The 21,680-nt window shown below is 44.5% G+C and overlaps 1 protein-coding gene across 11 annotated transcripts in view; it reads right to left on the bottom strand.

Moving 5' to 3' along the window:
• rbfox1 (RNA binding fox-1 homolog 1) overlaps positions 1–21,680 on the bottom strand; it is a 401,841-nt gene that overhangs the window by 95,855 nt on the left and 284,306 nt on the right. Inside the window, exon 1 of one of the 11 annotated variants that reach the window (XM_072692952.1) lies at positions 15,568–15,717. The exons of the other annotated variants lie outside the window; for them this stretch is intronic. The gene's annotated coding sequence lies outside the window, so the exon portion shown is untranslated. Of the gene's footprint in view, positions 1–15,567; positions 15,718–21,680 lie in introns of those variants that run through there. 11 annotated transcript variants of the gene reach the window in all.

The following is a 21,680-nucleotide window of genomic DNA, read 5'->3' on the forward strand; positions in this document are numbered from 1 at the left end:
GAGTGTCCATTGGTCAGTTTCAAGCAAAAGCTTGACGGACACACAAAAAACGGGGCAGATCTCATATCCGAGAGCACGAAGTCTGACTGTTTTCAGGCTCATTTAGCAACTTTCAACTATGGCAGAGCGTGTGACCAGTGAGTTCCCACACATTTCGATGCCTGGATTTCAGTTGTTTTGTCTTTTCTTCAGCTTTCCTCAGTCAGTAAAAGAAAAGATCTGAATTCTCGCTGAATCTGTTCGTACAGTCAGTTGCACGGCAGCTGTTTCCATTTTTGATGGTTTTGTGTTATGTGTATGGTTTAGCTGCATTTGCCCAGAACGCTAACGCTGCCACTGTTGCCAGTGTTGTGCATATAAATGGAAGAGTACAGTATGTTCAGGTGTGGTATGCTGAGGTATCACCAGGTTCTTGCCAACACACAGCCCTAAATAGCACACAGGATGCATTCATTAAATCATTAACATCATTAATGCAAACATTAATGTATAATATGCTTCGAAAATATGGCAATTTTACATTTTATCCACACTGCCTAGCGCAAGCAGGCAGCTGCTCATAGACAAGCCGCGGTGCATCGGAGTGGCTGAGGCAGATCTGCTGGGTTTGTTGTGAGGCGGCGGGCGAGGAAATCCACGGCTTTAGGAGCTTTGGGGATCTGCTTGCGGCTCTGCTGAAGCTTCGATAGACCCAACAGCGAAAGCTCGGGTCGCTGAGAGAGCTGGGGCCGACCGCTTGAGCGTGCAAGGACCAGGTTGTTTTTCGCCGTTTCGTGAAGAGTAGCGGAGGTGACAGACGGGGGGCGGCGGTGCCGACCTCTGCGCTGTGTAGTAGACAGACGGAGGGACTAGAAATCACGAACTGTCACCGAGAACGTCCCCATAAACACCGGCACTCCATCACCCCTCGCACACGCCGCTGACAAAGCGCATTAGCATTAGAGACCTCGGCAGCAACCTCTTCGTCGCACCTCTTTTAGTCGCAGTGGATCTGCATACATAGACGTACGCCCACACCTCGCTCCGCACGCGTGTGAGTGAGTGAGTGAGTGTGTGTGTTGGTGGGTCGGGGGGTGGGGGGGCACCGTGGGACTGCGGGGCTTGTCTCTAATTGTGGCTTTAATTGTGGCGGTGATTCTCACAAGCCGCTGATACGTATGACGGGGCCGGCTTGACTTATTGACAGATCTGCGAAGCGAGCGCGGCGACCTGACAAAAACACATTGATTAATTACAAGCCATCCAAGACAATTAGCTGGAACGGAATGCAAAACAAGCCAGCGAGCAAACTTCCATGCACACGCGCTCGCACACACACACACACACACATGCACACGCGCACACCAACCTAGCCTCATTTAAACCCGCCGAGGATACATCAAACAATTTCTTTCCCTGCGTTTCCAAGGCAACGCTAATATGTTAGCTCGCCGGTTTTACTGGAAAGCATTTCACTTGACAGTTTTAAAAATGATTTAAAAGCCGGCTTAGTATGTGTGCCTCATCTGGCCTATAGTAAATCAGCTCATAGATGAAACTCGCCCCAGCTGTCAGCGGGGGGAGGCAGACGGCTCGCTCGCCGTTTGGCCCGGAAAGACCAGTTTCGGTGAAATATCTCTGGGTTACTCCACTCCTCACCTCTCCGCTTGCGCTCCAGACATGCAGCCATTTGTTGTTGGGTTTTTTTTTTTTTTTTTGCGAGCCTCAGCATCGTGCTTGATATGTCATCTTCCCCAAACGCTCTTTATTAGCATGCTTAAAGGGGGTGGTGGGAAGCCATAGTGCTGGGGGAGGAGCAGAGAGAGAGAGAGAGAGAGAGAGAGAGAGAGAGAGATAGAACGAGGAACGAAAAGAGTGAGGGAGAGTGAAGAACCAGAGTGTTAAACTCGTCCCTTTCTGCATATTCACACAGCCGCTGATGCTGTTCTGTGCTAATGCAGATACGCCACCTGTCCAAATGTTTGTGGACACCCCTTCTAATGATTTGATGCATTCAGCCACTTTAAGTCGCACCCATTGCTGACACTGACGCTGACTCAAACAGCTTGTCTAGTCATTGTGGAGAAGTACTGCCAATAGAATAGGACTCGACTCGAAACATGATGCCAGGCGTGGGTTAGAGGGGTGTAAAGCCCCCCAGCATTGATCCATTGAGCAGTGGAAGAACTGTGTTTTCTGGAATGATGGACCGTGCTCAGTCCAGTACTTTTTGAATGAGTTGGGGAATTGAGGATGAGGTAGAGTGGTGATCGTCCAACATCCTGACCTCTCTATCACTGTTGTTGCTAAATGCAATCAAATCCTCACAGCAATCCTCTAGTAAAATCTAGTAGAAAGCCTTCTTCCTTGGACAGTTGAGACAGTTACTCCAACAAACCAGGATACAGTTGAATAAGTTGATTTTGGACGAAAACAAAAAATGAGCTGGTGTCCCAATACTTTTGTCCACAGAGTATATGAATTCTTAATAGCTGTTTTACAACAAATGAACTCGGTCGTTCAGGATTCTTCGAACCTTGGGCACCAGTACATCAACAGAAGCCAGTGCACAAAGGAAGTAAAGTGTCGCCAAGGTCCACTATCCACTATCCTTTGAATTAGGTATTTATGTTATTAGGCCATGCTCACTTATTTGGTATGTGTCCTCGGTTTCTTTAAACTTCCTTTGCGTGAGTTTTATTGGTCACGTTTGGACATTTATTTAGAAATTTCTGCAAACACGGAGCAGCTGCGATATGTGCCATCTAACTGAGACATCACCCCAAGTATTTATGAGGTCTGTTACCTCGATATCCCGCCACTGAAAACCTCCCTCACTGCTGTGGTCAATTTTCCCTTCTCCTCGGGGTGCATTTATGAGGAATGTCGAGCTGGGTTGATGGCATGAGGCATGAATTCCGATGCGGCGGTGGCTAGGTATCGGATTTTTGTACCACATATGAAGGTGGCACTAAATCTGAACCGGTTGTCGGATTCAGTGTATTTTTTGCTGTTCGGGTTTGGGCCGCTGTTACCTGCTGTATGAACGTAGCCGTAGACGTAGTGGAAGTTGTATGACATGAGATTGGTTGAGCTGCACTGCCTAACTCTAAACTTTTCTTCTCTCTTATTAAGAAGTTCTGGCCTCATGTTACAGGATACTGATCTGATCTGGGATTGCTTGATTCTCAGAATTCTCAGTCGCTCCCTCTCGTTTTGGCCACCAACACAGCATGCCGTGCTACAGAATCCCACTTCTCCCTTTATTTTCTTCTCTCCAGCTCGTTTTATCTCACCTTGCCTGTTTCCCTTCGCTATCTCTTTCTCTCCACCTCCATCTTCCTCTCTCACAGAACCCCCCCCCCCACCTTTTTCTCTCCCACGCCTCCCTCCCTCCCTCCCTCTCTCTCTCTTACTGCCCTCGTGTTTCCATGCTCCCCATTGACCGATCCCAATCTACCGACCCCCCCCCCTCCCCCGACCCCCCCTCCACATCCCCACAGCCCCCAACCCCCCCAACCTCCCACTCCCGACAGCACAGGTTTGCTACTAGTGCACATAACAATCTCGCCAGAAGAGAGCTCCCAGCACTTACAGTAAATGAAGCTCCGGCAGCCGCCCAGCGAGATGCATTAGATTAGGTAATGGCGAGATGAGTGATGGAGGTGGCCAGCCCCTGCCGCAGAGGTCCTGGAAATAAGCATCCGCCGCGGCCTGCATATTACAGCCTCAGATTATACAGGCCACTGATAGAATAATGTCAGCTGAACGCCGGGGCTAAAATTGAACTGTCAAGAACTGTCAAATACACAATAATATGCTCTGCAAACCTAAGTCATTGCAAGGCCCTGAACGGCCTCGGACTTGTGCGCTGAAAGTCTAGCACCGGACGAACATATGCATTAAGAAGGGGGGATAGAAGTGGCTGAAGCAGTCTGAGCCCATGCTTATAATGAAAGCACTGTTACTACTGTAATACTACTGCAGCTTCAGAATCATGCTGATGCTCCACTGACTGACTGTTTTAGGATTTGTCAGGAGGAACATGCCTGAAGCTCCTCCTCCAAACCTACCTACCTATGTTCATGCATCCTAGACAAGTCTTTGTCAACCCTCACTTCCCTTTAGCTCTGTCATATCTCTCATGCCTAGTCCCACGTATCAGAAAGGGGGTACTGACTTCCTACCAAGAGCCGAAGCCACCCAAAGCCCAAAGTTCTCTAAGTTCCCTCCCTTCTTTTTTCAGTCTCCTCCCAGATCATCATTTGCTGATGGCAATCAGATCAGTCCGAATTACCTCTGTAATTTTCCCACTTCCGTACTGCCCTAGGGAACTTCTATCCAGTGGTCTTCCAAGTCTCATCAATCGATGCTCTGAAAAGTACAAATCCATCAAGCTTTCCCGATTTCCAGCTTTAACTACCCACCTCTGCTGAGAATTCAGGCACGTCAAGCAAGTCAGGCTCAGCTCAGTTAACTTTAATGCTTGTACTTCGTTTAAAGAGACTGGAGTCACTAATGTTCTTAAGTAAAACCAATCCAATTCCTCTCTGGTTCTTAAGCAGTTTTAGGTTTTTGGGGATTTGTTTTGCAGGAAGAAGCATTTGTTCCAACACCGGCGGCAAATAATGGCGAACAGAAGAGTTGAACCGCAGTGCAATAATCGCTGTTAAAAACGGCCCGTTTCCTGTCTGAATACGCCACACTGGTGTGTTAATATGATCACCTGCATGAGGAGAAATGTTTCATATCCTGCCAATATGAAACACTGGCAGTGTCGAATCTGCGCCACATCGTCCGTGACTCCGCCCACAGCCTGCAAGAGCTGGGGTAGTTCAATTCATTTAAGCCTTGGCAACTCTCGCACTTCACGCTCTAAACTGCTTGGCTCCGGTCAAGCACGTTTCCCCATCACAGAATTAAAAAAAAAAAAAAAAAACTAAAAAAAAAAAAACCCTCAGCATGCTCGCAGCTATTCATGAATATTCATGCATGTGCCTATTTCCTTCAGCCTAAAGAGTTTAGCCCTTAAGTGAACCTTGTGCAAGCGAACTGTATTATCACCAAATGTATAATTAATTTGTAAATCATCCGAGCGTATGATACATTTAAAATGCTACTCTCAAGCTGCTTTTTTCACCCCCCACCCCAACCCCCACCGCCCCTCCAATCCTACACCTCCCCCTTTGCGGATTAAAGATGGAGATATCATCGCATCGAATAAGCCACAAATCAATAGCTGTGTGTTAGCGTGGCGCTCGTCCACTTCTCTGATGGCGCAGGTTCATTTAGGTAATGGTATAAAGAGGCAGTGGAGGAAGGGGGTGGTGGAGGGGGTAGAGCCTAATAGAGAAAAGCTCCAGACAGCCCACTTAGAGCAGAGTAGGGTGGATCAGGGCCAATTAGTGACCGTGTGGTCGTGCAGTAACAGGGCTGAGTCTGGGGGCAGAGGGGCATGGGGGACAGGCCTGCAGGCTGGTTTTAAATGCAGTAAGATGGAGGCGGTTGAAGCGGAGGATTCTGCTGCAGAGAGAGAAAAAGCTTGCAGTGAAGAGTCCGGCCGAATCTCGGGCGGGATGGAGCAGGGACTAGGATCTGGACTTGCAGAGTGTAAACACTGTCGTACATGCACACGCAAAAAGATGTGCTGCTAATTCCTATTGACGTTTAGATAATATGATATAATATAATAATCAGGATTTAATAAACCAGCTCACTTATTTTTTTGTGTGTTTAATGTCTCATAATCCAGTCTGACTGACCACCCTGATCATTTAATGGTTTTCAATTCACTGGAACTCATTCCAAGCATCAGAACAATTTGTCCATGTGAGTTAAGCTATGTTTTCACAAGAAATTGGAGAATTTCTAAAATCGGGCTGTAATTTTTCAGGTTTTGGGTCGGAATACCTCCTCACTCAGTGCTCTAGCTCACATAGGGTCTCATTATTGTGAGATGTGAGACTGTTCTGAATGTTTTGATATTGATTTGTGGGTATTATCTATTAGATAAACAGACTGCAGAGGGTAAAGTGTGGCAGAGGACATCAGACAGCGCTATGCTAGAACACAGTGGTAAAAACAAAGGATCTGAACTGGATTTGGCTTAAAATAGCCAATACCTGGATCAGGACATCCCTAGCCCACGCTAGGACCAGTCATAGACTGGAGTAAGTGCATTATTCACCCACTTTAATCTGGACTTTCTTTTCTTTCATCCAAATTCCAGTTGGTTGTAGATATCCGAAGATGCCTGGACTTTAACTGCGAGTGTTCAGCGCTCAGATTTCTCTGCAATATATAAACATCAGTTTTTTCCATGTTCTTCAAATGCTCTAGACGATGACTAAGTTAAAAAGATTGAAAGACTGGTATTTAGAGGCTGAAGTATACCTCTGTATCCTTTAGTTAAAGAAATTTCATCATCACGTCATAATAAAAAAAATCCTTACAAACTCAAATGTGGTGCTGAACAAAAGGTCAAATTCCACCGAATTCCTCCACTTTCAATGAGCTCCAGGTGCTAAATAATGAATGTAATACCACACCAAGCTTAAAAGGCTGGCAATAACTGCTATTTCTAAGGGTCAGTAGCTGAAGCTACTGTAAACTTCACAAGGCCGCTCAGACAACAATGGAAACGGCTTAAAATCACAGCTGTACGATGCAGTTATGAGTCTGCGTCCTCCTACACTCGACCTAAACAGTCAGTCAATCTGCGGCGTATATACTGTGCGGCTCTTGATACTCCTGCCTAAAGCTTCTGTCTTCCCTCTTTCAAATATGTAATGCAACATTAATTCACAGAAAATTCCCCTGTCGCGCCAGTGCTTGCCTTTAAAATATGCTAAATCAAAGGCTCCCATAAAACATAACTTATACTGACAATGCCATCTACAAGGCAGTCCCAGTGCGACCGTCTCCAGCAGACGTTTTGAGATGGATGATTAGATGTTCTAGTAGATAGTCTATTACTTCAGTAGCAGGACCAACTAATGCTAATCTGGATCTGTGCTAAGGGTGGGAATCTTTAGGTACGTCGGAATTCTCCATGAATTTGCTTCAGGGTGTCAAAATGCAGTTACACAGAACTGTTCTTCGAGTACCTTGACTTGTGTGTTAGCTTAGCCGAACCGGACTGTCTGCGTAGTTGAATTGGTTTGGGCCAATTGTTGTCGTCCTATGTTCTAGTATCTAATAGGTTGGGAATAAAACAATGACTTTAATAAAAAAATAGCAAAATATTCTAGTATTTTCTTGTTGTAGGCTATAATGTTTATTATTCATCTGAAATATTTGGCACAGCTCACGTTTTTTTTATATTGTGTGTGGGATCACATTTGTATTACTATTTACAGCTTACATTGACGATGTTTTGGGGTATTCGTCTAATGGGCTGGTACAAAATCCTTGATAGCTATTTTAATGCTGTAAGATGTATTACTCAGTAATTACATTGACTTCTGTACAAACGGTTGGAGCTTTTCTCTGGTAATAGCAGTTCGTAATAACGAGTTTCGCCCGCTGGCTGGCCATAAGCTGTTTAAAGGGTTAACCCATTCCTGTGCAACAACCTAATTCATGACGATGAGAAAAAATGACTGGTCTAAAATCATCAAATGTGTTCATACTTTCAAAGAACATTTAACAGTCCTCATGTTTCTTTTTTTATTTAAAAAAAAATATATTTTTAAAATTAATACATTAATTACATTTTGACTAATTATTGACTATGACTAGTTTCATTGTTCTGTTAGAAATCTGCAGTTCAGTTTGGACCAGCAGACCAAAAGTTTTAATACTTAATATTAATTAATTAATTTAGATTCATTTAATCTTTTTATAATTAGCTTTTTTATTCATTTCAATTCATTTAATAATAATAAAAAGCCCAAGCTCTACATTCTCCTGCTTGTGTTACACGATTCAAATGTAAGTCGTTTTGGATAAGAGCGTCAGTAAAATGCAAAGTGCACTACATGTCCAAATGTTTGTGGACACCCCTTCTAATGAAGGCATTGCTGACACAGATACACATATACAGCTTGTCTAGTCCCTGTGGAGAAGTACTGCCAATAGAATAGGACTGTCTGGAGCAGATCAACATGAACCTATTTGCACTATGCCTAATGCAAAGTGTGGCCTACAGGGCTATAAAGCCCCTCAGCATTGAGCTGTGGAGCAGTGGAACTGCGTTAATGATGACAAAAGCAGGATCGACTCTAATAACCTTGATTGCGGAAGAGACAAAGAATGAGCATGTGTCCCAATACTTTTGTCCTGCTGTAAAAAACACTATAGCATCATTTTCCGTTACCATGATATGATGATGCTAATATTAACAGCATTGACTGTACGTATCCCATGATGTCTCTTCACTGAAATTCCTCAAGATGTTTTCTCAGAGCAGAACTGCTGGAGGTTTTTTAAGGACAGAGAGTGGCCACGGAGTTACGTGAGCGAGCAATCCGAGTGTATTATTCATCACGGTGTATCTCCCACCTTCCAGCCACCATAAGCACCCACGGCCACTCCTCCGCTGCTCCGGCGCCCACTGTTTCAACCTGCGAATTCTTGGGGCTCATTGTGGAGGCAGAAGCGGCCCGTTTTGTCAATGTCACTGCGGATATCCATATATACAATGCAATTAAAGATAAGCCTAATCTCGCACACCCACACCAGATCTTCATTTTTCCCCCTATCAAAGCCTACAGTATGTACAAACCAGAGGATTAGCTGCAGACTTCTATCCTTTCGAATAAACTCCAGCGCAGCCTGCACACAGCAAATGCAGCAAGGACAAAAACAGCCCTGCACACACTCAACATAACAACGGCGAATCAGTTCATAACCGATAACAGATTTTTAAAGAACGTACCCTTCCCACCAAGCGAAAGCAAGACCCGGAAAGCCATTACACTGGATTGTTTGTTTTGTTTCTTCGGCTTTCAGGGCTGGCTTCTCCTCTCCAACGCAGAAGCAAGCCTGCACGGTAACAGGAGTGCATGATAAACCATAGCAAATTACACTACAGTTCGTTACAGTATCAGCAGGCCTGCACGCTGATTCGGGTACTGGAAACTTCTTCTGCAGGCATATGATTAGAGACATGCGTTAAGCACCTTCTATGTGTTTTATATATGTGTTGTAAATCAATTAAGCTCACAGATCAAGGTTAGAATGTAATTTAATGCAAATTATCTGGTAGAACATGCAAATAGAGAACCGGTTCTCTATAATATGAGTATAGGGATTTCCAGGAAACATACACTACACATCTAAATATTTGTGGACACCCCTTTAAATGAATGCGTTCAGCTACTTTAGGTTGCATCCATTGCTGAAAAAGATGTGCAAATGCTCACAAACACACACACAGCTTGTCTAGTCCCTGTAGAGAAGGATGCTACAAATAGAACAGTATAGGACTAGAAAATATTGCCAATGAAAATATTGGCACCCTGAATGCTACTCTTCCTCAATGCCAGGCATGGGGTAGTAGAGGGGTATAAACCCCCCAGCATTGAGCTGTGGAGCAGTGGAACTCTGTTCTCTGGAATGATGGATGGTGCTTCATCCAATACTTTTTGGGTGGGGTGGTCACTAATGCTCTTGATGCTGAATGCAATCAAATCCTCACAGCAATGCTCCTCTGAAATCTAGTAGAAAGCCTACTTCCTTGAAGAGTAGAGATGGTTCCTCCAACAAAAGCAGGATGCACTCTTTTTTTAATACCCTTGACTTCAGAAGAAAACAATGAATGAATGACCCGGTGTCCCAATACTTTTGTCTGTCCGTATAGTGTGTGGTTAATATTATCAGTTAGGAAAATCACCATAACAGAATGATATGTGGTGCAACAGATTTTAAAATATATATATATATATATATATATATATATATATATATATATATATATATATATTTAAAGATTACTTTAAATAGAAATATTTAGAAATATTAATAAACTAAAACGTAAAACTGTATTTAAAGTAATCTTTATATATATATATATATATACACATATATATATGTATATATATATATATATATATATATATATAAATATTTAAAGATTACTTTAAATACAGTTTGACGTTTTAGTTTATTAATATTTCTAAACACTGCAGTACTTTCCAGTGTCTGTCATTTCTTCAACCCCGTTACACTGACATTTCCCGCCCCCATGTAAAAAATAATGGTTTGATCTTTCAGATATTATTTTGAGGAAGTGACATCATCAAAGACGGCAAGGTTGTCGAGCTCAAAGCCGTAACCCCATTTCTGCAAAAAATCTAGCTAACTTTCACATAAAAAACATCTGGCACAGTGCCAAGAGCTGAAATATCTGCTGCGAAAACGCTAGCTAAAGCCATTTTGGCAGAAAACCTTCGACCCTGTTGCATTTGGGAACGTGACGGGGTTGTACGGTTGGTGATTCCTGCGAACGGCTGAAAATCTACAAACTGATGATAAGTAACGGATCGTTTGTAAAAAATGCTACGTTGTCGTTTAACTGCGTTTCGCCCACAAGACGTCAACATATGCAAATTTCTGGATTTGAATTTATTTATTTCATTTCGTCACATCTGTGGAAGGTATTAATTCTGCTCTCTTATTTTAATACATGGGCTTTACGGCTTGTAATTGCATGATTTGCATTTTTTTGCGCCCATTATAAATAATCCATGCAATGCGTGCTCTCGCTGCCAAGCTGGCGTTCGGCTCACTTTTTAATCTGGTGAAACAGTTGCTTTATCTTCTTGTTCAACCTGGGGTTTATCGCTCGTGTTTGTGGCACTGCACTGCTCATGTGGAAATGTTTACAAAGCAATAGACTCGCCCTCTGCTCGCTAATGCTGGAGTTTAAAGTATTAAGACAATCACTTTACCACCCTCGGTACGCGGCGTTCCTTAACTGCATGCGCTTCATAACCCTAGTCTGCTTCCTTTAATGAACAGCTTGCTTGGGACTTGCTTCCTTTATATGGTGGTGTGATAGATAGGAAGGTGCGTTTGTATTTATCTACCCCCCACCCCTCCTCCACCCTCTCTTTTCTCTGTCAATTGGCCTTGCAAATTCTCCACCACTTCCCTGAGGGGGGCTGGGGCTCCTCCAAAAAAGAAGAGAAGCACATCTGCATTTGCTGCATTATCATTTCAATGCCGGTACCACTCAGTCGCACGGTGGAACGCCGTGTTCCGCAGTCAATAAGCCACACCGGCTCCCCAAAGTGAGGCTTCCCTGCAACCCCCCCCCCCCCCCCACCCCGATCAACATCAGCACCAACACCCCCGACCCTCTTCTGACCATCTAGCGGCCTCGGCAGCACATAACATCCAGATAAGCTAAGACAACAAGCATTCCTTAACCCTGTAATAATTCTGGAATAGATGAATGAACAGCGCACTCTGCACAGCACTTAACTCCTGCAGAAAATGACAGAGCACGCTGCTCCCCTGCCAGCCTCCGAGGAAAATATTTAAGAGCGAGAAAAAAAAAAAAGAAAAAAAAAAAAAAACACGGATCGTGGAGTTCACCTAAAGCCACGCGCGCCTTGCATTTTAAACATGTCAAAACATGCTGCTGCAGACAGCTCAATATTATACACAGATATGTGCAGACTAGCTAACCGCTGCGGCTTCAGAGAGTCATCTGACCAGTGCATACATATTAGCTCAGTAAAACGCTGATATTAGAATAAACACAGAAAGTCGCCTTTACTGTGTTCATCATTAGAACATCTCCAAAGTTCTCCTCTCTCATGGAGTCTAGTGTTATTTAGAGTTCCCCTCATATCAACACCTGGTTTGGTGGTAAATCTGGGCTTAATGATGGTAAATCAGGTGAGCTGCTGCTGCTGCTGCTGCTGCTGATGGAGTTGAACACATCCTCCACGCTGTGCTGGCTGGACTGGGGGGGGCGTCCAGGAGAAACCTGGAGGAACCGAGCCAGCTCTGTTCTTCAGACTAGCTCACCGACAAGATCTCACTTCTTTCTTTCTTCAGAATGAGAAGCTCTTGATTTCTGTTCACCTGCATCTGTTCTGATGGGATCTGGAGCTTCTACTGTAAACACCCTCTCACTGCTGAGAGAAATAGTTTAAATAATGTGATTAACACCCAGAGGCCTAACACCTCTGCACAGTACTCTAGGTCTATAGCTTATTCTGTTTTCAAGGCTACATCGAATGTAAAAAAGGTTTAATTTCGGTATGTATAAAATGAAGGCTTTGAGCACTATAGGGTTTGCTTGGCACTACGAAATACTAAAATCATGTTTCATGGAATCTGAATGCATGAACCAACTGCAGAATGCAAACAATTTTTATTTGCATATGCACGTATTAAACTGGCTGTTGGGCAAAAATTCATCACAGTATATTTAAAATACATACAATACATTTAAGTTGGTGAAATTTTGTTATGGTGATGTTAGCGCATATTTTGGATCTCGTCAGTGCGTGAAGAATACTAACCAACTTCATGTTTTATTATAAATAAATCATAATTTATTAGCATATCTCAAATTTGACTGGGATAGTATTTCGAATAGCAGTTTTTAAACTCTGCCCCTACTGGTGCAATTTATCTACAGGTCACTGTCAATGTTGCGATATGATATTTTCACCATATCGCCCAGCCCTAATCTCCAATATATATATATATATAACACAGACTGTCTAGAAATGCAACATCCACACCAGAACCCAGCGTAAATTAGAATGAGCCTATCGGCCTCTAAACAGACTGCATGAATTATGAATAATTAATTATTAATAATGATCAATAATGATTAATTATGGAGTATCTCTGCACCGTCAGAGATCCACAGCAGACACAGATCCTGACCAAGTACCGGCTCAGTGAACACAGCCTGGCCGTATAGAGACGGGCAGGCTCTACACACAGTCCTGGCTGTCCAGAGAGGAGAGAGTGTGTGGTCAGTGTGAGAGTGAGAGCCATGAGGTCGAGACAGAGCTGCATTTCCTCCTCCGCTGCCCAAAACACAATGTGACACAACGTAAACAAGGGCACCCAAAACCTGAGTGTCCACACAAATCTGGAAATCCTGACCCGAACTGAACAACATGCCACCGCACTCATCACAGGTACTCTACCTACACCCTGCTAAATCCCACACACCCCACAGACAGAAATAAGAGAAGTACATCGCTTACTTTAATTTTAATGAATGAAGTGTTTAATGAATATTGTCTTATTTTGTTGTTTATTATTATTATTAATATTTGATGGTCATTTATTTTACTGCTAATATAATTTCACCAAATATCCTTAGCTTCAAAGTTAATGCAGATAGTCAATAGAGCCAATAAAGCCAACCTGAACTGAACTGTGTCAACGTTTCATTCCAAGCCATTTTGGAGCATCTCGATTGGTCCGTTCATCGTAGCATTTTCCCACGATCTAAATACTGCAGATGGCAGAAATGATGCAGTAAAAACCTGGACACTACACCTCACAGACCTTCAGTTTTCTGCCATTGTTTCCATTCCTCACTCCCATATCTTCCGAATGCATCATCGTGCTTGGGCCTTAGCACACGGACCCACACAGGAGTTAGGGAGTTAAATCACAGGCAAATTCAGCATTCATATTTCAACGGCGAGGCTTTCAAAAGCGCCCTGCGAGCGCTGGCTTCATTTTAAAACAGAAAATCATATGGCGCACCAAAAAGAGCGGCACCACTTTGATTATACATTCTCCTCTCTAACTTCTGTCAAGTAGAGCGGAATTTCAAATGAGAGGACTGGGCGAAATCTGCATGATGTATTCCAGATCTAATGAGTGCTAAAGTAGATTGCAGGCACAGGGCATACGCAGTATTCCTGCGAATATCCCCACTCCGGAGCACACTGGCATAATTTGCCCTGATGTGCCAGCGTTGCTTCCTCCGTTCAGGCAAACCCACAGGATTCACCCATCCAAAATCGCCCACTGGGGTAAAAAAAAGAAAGAGCGCGAGAGAGAGAGAGGGAGAGAGAGAGAGAGAAAAGAGCAGCGGCCTTCTCCGCCGGAGCTATCTGGTTCTTTCCCCACCATACACACACACACACACACACACACACACACTCTCGCTCACTCGCTCGCTTACACAAACATGCTCTGCAGGGGACGGCCACGGACCACTACCGGGGGGCATCCGTGTGCGTGCGCCTCGTAGGTGCTGTGTAGACAAGCAATTATTCAAAGCACAATCCAGAATAAAAACTTGCATAATGCCCAGCGCACCCACATCGTGAGTCACTAAATTATATAAACTGGATAGGGGGGTTTTCTGCCGCTCGGAAAATAGTTTCCGACCGAAAGCCGGGCTGCGTGCTGTGTGGCGATGACACGGAAATGGATGGTTCGTACGAAGAGAATGACTCGCGCTTGCGTGCTGTATTCTCCCTTCACCTCCCAGCGCTGGGTAGGGAAACGACCAAGATGTCCACTCACGGGACGGAGCTGGTAATGTGGAAATCCTGAGGTATGAAATATGATATCAATTTAAAAAACAATCAAATGAATACATTACAAAAGATCAAAGAAAGAAAAAACGCACCCCCTCCCCTCCCCCTCCTTCCAGGTTAGTCCGTCCTCCCCTATACTCTACTGTGACGTATTCCATGTAGATCCTATCAAAACAAAGCCACGTGGTGGGCCGTAACAGGGGGGAAGAGGGAGTCAGCGGCTATCCCTATTCCCATGCATGTGCACTTAAAGCTTAAAAACACACCAGAATGAATGAATGAATAAATAAATAAATAAATAAATAAGTAAACAAACCGCATTCAAAAGCAATTACTCTCTCCACCATTATTCTCCATTCTTATCCCAACAAATAATTTAGCGCCTAAGCAGGTCACATAAATTGTTAAGTATTCAATTATAAGTTATTATTGCTCCCATAACTAATTTCCAATGCAAATGTCATTACCCTCATTATTGTTTCTGCAGCCTGAGAGAGTCATCAATATTTTAACAGAGAGAGCAACAAGTTTAGAGAGAGAGAGAGGGAGGGAGAGAGAGGAAGGGAAAAAAAGGGAATCAACCAAACAAACTATAATGCCTAGCTATTTCAATTACCCATCATTACCCCCCCCCCCCCCCCCCCCCAAAAAAAAAAACCCCTTCGATTGCCATTTTCCCTCTACAATCAAGGTCTCACACACCAATCTCCATCAGCCGGGATTAAAGCACACTTGATGTTTAGCAACAAAGGCGGCTGTGCTGCTCGCTTAGCTGGGTGATCACACCTCGAGACCAGGGCATTCTCTCACACACACTCACAGAGGGGCGCCGGCACGCTCGCCGCCTGACTCCTGTCCTCCCTAGAAATCCCCTTTGCTCTTTGCTTTACAGGTCAGTCTCAGCTTCAACATTTCATAATAGCATAACCACCACCACCCCCCCCCCCCCAACACACACACACTCACACACACACACTCACACACCTTCTCTCACTCTGTTCTGTTCTGTTTCAGCCGCAGACCACACACCCCCACCCACCCCTCCCCTTCCCACACACTCACCCCCACAGACAACCGGCCCGAATATTGATTCGAACATAGATCAACTCACCCCAGTGTGATGCGCGCACTTGACAGGAGGAAGAGCTACCGGGCGCCGTTAGCGATAGCGTTAGCGCAGAGTGAGCGGCTCCATGTACTCACGCTCGCGCACTCTCTGCACTCTCACACTTGAGGAAAAGGATCATTTCAAAAAGCGAGGCAAGAACCAAAAAAAAAAAAAACGGAGGAGGGGGTGGGGTGGGGTGGGGGGAGCTGAGCGCGAGGGGTACGCACAGCGGAGAGCGAGAGCAAGAGAGAGGGAGGGAGGGAGGGAGGGAGAGAGAGAGAATAAGAGAGAAAGAAGAGAGAGAGAGAGAGAGAGAGAGAGAGAGAGAGAGAGAGAGAGAGAGAATGAGGGGGAGAGAGAGACAGACAGAGAGAGAGAGAGGTGGGGTGGGGAGGGGAGCGGGGGAAGCGAGATGAGAGAGAAAGAAAGGGGAGAGAGAGAGAGAGTGAGAGAATGATGGGAGAGAGAAGAGAGAATAGAAGAGAGAGAGAGAGAAAGTGAGTGAGAGATGGAGAGAGAGAAAGAGAGGTGGAGGAAGGAGCGGGAGAGCGAGATATGAGAGAGAGAGAGAGAGAGAGAGAGAGAGAGAGAGAAAGAGAGAGAGAAAGAGAGGTGGAGGAAGGAGCGGGAGAGCGAGATATGAGAGAGAGAGAGAGAGAGAGAGAGAGAGAGAGAGAGAGAGAGATGGGAAATTAATAATCCCAGAGACAAGTCCCCTCTATGTTATTCATCAGCCTGCCTCTTCCGAAGCTGCGGCGGAGCTGAGATATGCAGATGGGAGGGGCCAGCGGCACACTCCATTGGTTCGCTCGGCCTCATTCCTGTACATCGCAGCCAATCCACTCGTTTTTTTTTTGTGTTTTTTTTTTGCCTCTTCCCTTTCCCTCTCTGCCTTGAGGTACAAACATACAGTAGCTGCTCAGCGGCTTTGCAAAGGGGCGAGAGAAGAGAGAGAGAGGAAGGAAGGGAGACAAATGAGGGGACGAGAGAGGTTGAGAGAGAGCGAGAGAGAGAGAGCGAGGGGTGGGAGGTTGTGAGAGAAAGAAAAAAGGCAAGCCGCTGTAGGAGAAATAAGCGCTCACGGGCTCAGCGGCGCTCGGGCCGGTTAATGCACTATTAACTTTATTTGAGCTGACTTCTCATTTGATCCGCTGTGATGGGGTCAGTGAATGGTGAGCAATTTCCCCCTCCCAAATCACACCGTAATGAAATTGCTGCCCATTCCCCAAACCTATAATAATAAAAAAAAAGAGGGGGGGGGGGTGTTAAATAAATAAATAAATAAACAGATAAATAAATAAATAAATTGCCCTCCCTGTCAGACATTACAGGCAATTCCTTGCCTCCATTTTCCATGTTACAATGAATACATTTCACAGCTCGCTTGCTCTAAAGTGTGGGTGGCACACCATAACATCCTACACCGCGCGAGAGAGAATATCTAACACTTGAGCCACTCTCTCTCTCTCTCTCCCTCTCTCTCTCGTCCTCTCTCTCTCTCTTTCTCTCTCGCGCTGTGGCGCGACGCGGCGCTGCAGCCAAGAGGAGCCCATCTCCAAAGCGCCACACTCCGCCGAGCTCATCAATTATTGACGCCGCGCGCCGGCCCCGCAAACTCTCATGCATTAAATGTAGTTTCGTGTTGCGGGGCCGGCCGACTCGCCGCACAAGGCAGACTCCCTTCCAGATATCTATCGGGAAAACAACATACACTCCCACACCGCCGCCCATTAAATCACACGTACGATTCAAATGTCATCTATATGTGTAGCGATGTAAACGCGGCCCCGTGGGAGCGGCGTGTGCGGGCGTATGGCGGCATATGCTCGCCGTGTGGACAGGTTCTGAGAAATGAAGGTGTTTCACGCAATGAAAACTATTCGGTTAATGAACGTAACTTCCAATGGAATCAACGGCAAGATTTTATTCCATTAATTCCATAATTGGAGAACTTCTATTGGTCCATTCATTCTGGGCCCCCAGGGCCCCCAGTAAAAATGTACAAAGTATGCCTTAAGGACAGCTTCCCAACGTCTAATAAGTGTCTGCTGTACTTCACCAGTAGTGCTCTACTCTCAATGTGGAATGAGCGGTCCTAAAAGTGGGTGGGGTTTACATCAACCCCTGACACAAAAGCCAAACCTGGAGAGCTAAAGCTAAACCTGGTGAGCTAACGCTAAAGCTAAAACCTGGTTAGCTAAAGCTCATGCTCTGTCAGGCACGGCCATAATTCCTCGCGCCGGCACCCATCGCATTTACGCTTTACCGTGAAATTTAGTTATCAAAATGATCAAAAATTCTGTAACAAATTTTAAAACAGAAAAAAATTGATTTTGCAGGACAGCAACAATATGCATGTCATGTATAGATATTCAGAAAAATGTACGTAAATCTATTCAGTTAAAAACTAATTATTTGACCCTTTAACACTCTGCCATGACAAAGTAACACAGCCTTCAAAATCCATAAGGTTGTGGCTTCAGCATAAGCCAAAAAACTGGGTCAGTAGACGTCCAAAATTCCAACTTTTTCAGGAGAATTGATAAACCTTTCTAGCTTTCAATGGAAGTCAATGTAAAAAAAATATTTAATTCTATTAATGAATAGGTCTGTTCATCATTAGGTTGTGACAATAACTGTCAAATTCAAAGAAAAACGGTGGCGATTATATGCTAGTTGTGTTTACACACTCTGGCCGAAAGTTAACATACTTCACACAGTGAAAATGATTAATTTATTGTTGCATTAAAAAATGAAAAAAAACATGTAACTCAGCATTTTGCCATGACAAAGTAACACAGCCTCCAAAATCCATAAGGCTGTTGCTTCAGCATAAGCCAAAAAAACTGGGCCTCGCTTTATTTGGAAAGTCAGTAGACGTTGAAAATTCCAATATTTTTAGGAGAATTAATAAACATTTCTAGCTTTCAATGGAAGTCAATATAAAAATATTTAATTCTGTTAATAAATACTGGCAAAAAGAAAGTGAAAAACGACGGCGATTATATGCTAGTTGTGTTTACGCACCCCGGCCAAAAGTTAACATACTTCACACAATGAAAATTATTAATTTATTGTTGCATTAAAAAAAAAAACTAAAAAGATCTATGAGGGTGGAGCTTAGGCAGAAACTGGGCCTTGCTTTATTTGGATAGTCAGTAGACATTGAAAATTCCATTTTTTTAGGAGAATTAATAAACCTTACTAGCTTTCAATGTAAGTTAATATAAAAATATTTAATTCCAAGTCATTTTGCAGCATTTCTATTGATCCATTCATCATTAGGTTTTGAGAAAACGAAAAATGGCGTAGATGATACGCTTGTTGTGTCTATAAATTCTGTTCGAAAGTCAATAATTTTAATAATAATTGGTTTTACACAATTAAAATGATCCAGTTAAGTTACCCAGCATTTTGCCATGACAAAGTGACACAGCCTTGAATGATCCTTAAGGCTGGAGCTTCAGCATCATAAGGCTTATTTTGCGTACAGAAGGATGGAAGTATATGATGGAGAATTGTTAACAAGGTCAGCTCATAAAAACGACCACTGTAGGCTCATTAAAAACATATGTTGAGCAGAGTGATGTCACACTAAAATATTACAGGCTACTGAGGACCAATTAATGATACAAAAAAAAAGACCTTTTGCCCACCAGACGAGGATAACTGTGAAAACGCTGGGTGAACTACTGGTATAAACTCACAGTGAGTAAATTCACACCACCACCATCACCACCATCACTTTACACAACACCAGACTGGAGAGCAGCCCTACCTCGGTGTCACTGATACAGAGCTGATTGGTGCATTGTTTACCATGCAGATGGGCTTACCCCCGTTTCAGAGCAGAAGCAGGGCTGCTCCATTCACCGCTTAAACACTCCATAATCATTTGCCGCTTTGGCAGGGGCTTCAGAGGGAGCCGCGGAAAAAAAAGGACGGCAGCCGCGGGGGGGCTCTGAATAGTGGGTGGGTGGCGTGATAAGGGAGGTGTAGTGCGAAAAACTTCGAGATAGAGCTAGAGAGAGCGCCGAGGCCAATCCTGGCTCGTTATAATCAGCTAATTAAGCACTTCAGTCAGGCCTGCAAACATGGTCACATTTTCCCTTTGTAATCAAATGCATTATTCCAGGCAAAAAATAGAAGAAGATGGAAGGAAGAGGGGAAAGAAAAGAGGCGCATGGCTCACGACGCAGACGGCTTGGGCTCACAAAGACGGAGAGAGAGACAGAAAACCGAGGGAGAGAGGAGCGTGAGAGGGGAACACAGGGATGTGACGTGGATTTCACCTCTTTTTTTCCATTATTTGAGGCCAGATTTGGAAATCGATACACTGTGAATGCAAACACAAGCTGTCGAGCTGATCTGGGGGGATAACGCGAGACTGGAAGCAGTGCAGTGGCGGTGACTGCGCCAGAGAAACAGACGGTAATTACCATTGCCCTCTCTCTCACACCTTCAGCACGCGCACACACACACACACACAGGAAATGGAAAATGGGTTTGGGCAACAGCGAGCCACCTAGCCTCGCTGCCTCATTCCCGACCAATTCAGACTAATCTGCTCCTTGATTTCAGAGGGAAATCAACAAACATTCATACCGCTGAATCCTCCACGCGACATACGGGGAAGAGAGCTCGCGGGGAGAAAACGGAGCAGTGGGAGCCCATTGAATATGATTGTCTCATTCAGCCAAGGCACAGGCAGAGGCCTTTATCCAAACCTGGTTTGAAGCTCATCCAGAACTTTTTAGCACATCACAAACATTCAGTAGCAGCCTGGCTCGCGCTAATCACAGGGTAAATACACGCTTGTGTCCGTCGTGTACACCGATAACAAGAAGGAGGCCAGAAGAAGGCGTCGTAATTAGCGGCGGCCAGTTCGTGGTGTGATATTCTACAGTAGACTGGAGAGGAAGAATAAAAGATGTACAGAGCTGCCAAACACAAAATATTCAAGGTCCAGTTTGAAACGATCACAAAATCTAATCAAAATCGCTATTAATATAAATAAAAATAAAGACAAAATTCGGAGAATAACTGCAAGTACATAAATCCCCCTTTTTTATTCAGGAGGGCTTTCCTGCCTCAATATTTAACCCCCCCCCCCCCCCCCCCCGGTCAGAAAAACTGTCATTTTTAAAGCTGTTTTTTGTTATTTATGTAAAGCACAAGATGACGACTGGGGTTGATTTTTCTTCTGCGCTTGGCCTCTCTTCCATCTTAGCGGGCTTGAGAAGATCCGATAGCTTTTATTTTCTGTCATTAAATTCAATGATGGAATTAAGGATAAGCGCGGCTGGGTAGTACATCAATAGAAAATCAATTATGTTGTCAGAGTTTAGATGTATGGCCTGCAATTTTTCATCTGTAGTGGAAGGGGGGAAAAAAAATAAATAATAAATGCACCAAAATTTTTTTGCAGCACACGCAAGTTTAATCTCGTTTTCTGATCAGATTTCGGAAAGCTGTTTATCCAGTTCGGTTCCACGGCATTCATATTTCTGACAAGCGTATCATACAATTCTGAGATAAACAAAATAAACACTGGCCCGGCTGCTGCTCATACATTTAAACCACTTTCCTAAGGCCATCTCCCGTCACTCTCTGGTCCAGCTCTGCTAAACGAAGCCCAGGATCTTCTCTCCTCGGAGAACGGGGCCTTCATCTCCGGCACCGCGGCGCAACGTGCCAGAGCAGATCCGTTTTAATTGCGCTGATTAGGAGAACGTATTGAGAATTCCCTGCTCCCTTGTCGCGTTAACACTCGAGAGCGCCTCTGAAGCGCCGTTGGCTGTGGTGTGAAGGACTGCTCGAGTCCTCTTTAAAATAATTTGAGGGTGAAGTTCTGACCTCTAGTACCTCAAGAACCCTTTCGATCTACTGCCGTGAGCTCAGCGCAAACAATATCAGGCTCGAGGCATTAATCTCTGCTCCCAATCATCGCTGGTTTTACCGTGTTGCTCGCTTTTGTCAATGTACAGAGACCTGGGGTCAGAGTCGCCCAACACAGCCATCTCTGGACCTGGCCAGTAGAGCCAGCAGAGCCTGTACTCGGGCTGTGCAGCATTGATAACGACTCAGTATCATCTGGAAGCGCTAGCCTGTACACC

The sequence above is a fragment of the Salminus brasiliensis genome, chromosome 12 (assembly GCF_030463535.1).
Source record: "Salminus brasiliensis chromosome 12, fSalBra1.hap2, whole genome shotgun sequence".
NCBI lineage: Eukaryota > Metazoa > Chordata > Actinopteri > Characiformes > Bryconidae > Salminus > Salminus brasiliensis.